This window comes from Charadrius vociferus, unplaced genomic scaffold (genome assembly GCF_000708025.1).
Source record: "Charadrius vociferus isolate BGI_N301 unplaced genomic scaffold, ASM70802v2 scaffold75, whole genome shotgun sequence".
Classification (NCBI taxonomy): domain Eukaryota; kingdom Metazoa; phylum Chordata; class Aves; order Charadriiformes; family Charadriidae; genus Charadrius; species Charadrius vociferus.
The window spans coordinates 755558-757043 of NW_009648545.1; the positions used below are offsets into that span (position 1 = coordinate 755558).

At 48.9% G+C, this 1486-nt stretch overlaps 1 protein-coding gene across 1 annotated transcript in view; it reads left to right on the forward strand.

Moving 5' to 3' along the window:
* TRAPPC8 (trafficking protein particle complex 8) overlaps positions 1 to 1486 on the forward strand; it is a 49750-nt gene that overhangs the window by 20417 nt on the left and 27847 nt on the right. The window lies entirely within an intron of this gene.

The following is a 1486-nucleotide window of genomic DNA, read 5'->3' on the forward strand; positions in this document are numbered from 1 at the left end:
GTACAGTCAATTTCAGTTTACTGATAAGCTGAAAACCTGTGATAGAAATAAGTTTGTATTGCAAATTGGTAATACAGGCCAGTCAGTCTCACCTCTGTGCCTGGTAAGATGATGGAGCAGATCCTCCTGGAAATTCTGCTAAGGCACATAGAAAACAAGGAGGTGATTGGTGACAGCCAGCATGGCTTCACCAAGGGCAAATCATGCCTGACAAATTTGGTGGCCTTCTATGAAGGGGTTACAGTGGCAGTGGACAAGGGAAGAGCAACCGATGTCACGTACCTGGATGTGTGCAAAGTGTTTGACGTTGTCCCATGCTATATCCTCGTCTCTAAATCAGAGAGACATGGATTTGACAAATGGACCCCTCAATGGATAAAGAACTGGCTGGATGGCCACACTCAAAAGAGTTGCGGTCAATGGCTCGATCTCCAAGTGGAGAGACCTGATGCAGGTTCAACAAGGCCAAGTGCAAGGTCCTACATCTGGGTCGGGGCAAACCCAAGCACAAATACAGGCTCAGCGGGGAATGGCTGGAGAGCAGCCCTGAGGAGAAGGATGTGGATGTGCTGATTGATGAGAAGCTCAACACGAGCCAGCAATGTGTGCTCGCAGCCCAAAAGGCCAACTGTATCCTGGGCTGCATCAAAAGAAGTGTGGCCAGCAGGTCAAGGGAGGTGATTCTTCCCCTCTACTCCACTCTCGTGAGACCCCACCCGGAGTACTGCATCCAGCTGTGGAGTCCCCAGTGTAAGAAGGACATGGACCTGCTGGAGCAGGTCCAGAGGAGGGCCACGAGGATGATTGGAGGGCTGGAGCACCTCTCCTATGAGGAGAGGCTGAGAGAGTTGGGGCTGTTCAGCCTGGAGAAGAGAAGGCTCCGGGGAGCTCTTATTGTGGCCTTCCAGTCCCTAAAGGGGGCCTACAGGAGAGCTGGGGAAGGACTTTTTACTAGGGCAGGTAGTGATAGGACAAGGGGGAATGGCTATAAACTGGAAGAGCGCAGGTTTAGAATAAACATCAGGAAGAAATTTTTCACTTTGATGGTTGTAAGGCACTGGAGCAGGTTGACCAGAGAAGTTGAGGCCCCATCCCTGGAGGTGTTCAAGGCCAGGCTGGATGGGGCCTTGAGCAACCTGGTGTAGTGGGAGGTGTTCCTGTCTGTGGCAGGGGGGGCGGAACTCGATGATCTTCAAGGTCCCTTCCAACCTAAACTATTTTATGAAGAATAGTGGGAATATTCCCCACTCCTTGGTTTTCTTCATGCAGTAGTTTCCCTGTCTATTGTTATAACAATATAATACTGACAGGGAGCTATTGATCAGAGGGTGTTTTTCTTATTTTATATCTTACTCCTTTGCCTGGAAAAGTCCATGCATTTTGTAAAGCTTTGACTTTGTCTGTGTAATAGGCTCTCATTGTTTGTGTCTCATTCTTGTAGAGATTCTGGTTTCCAGTGAGTGCTTTTTCAGTGTTACAGTAAATG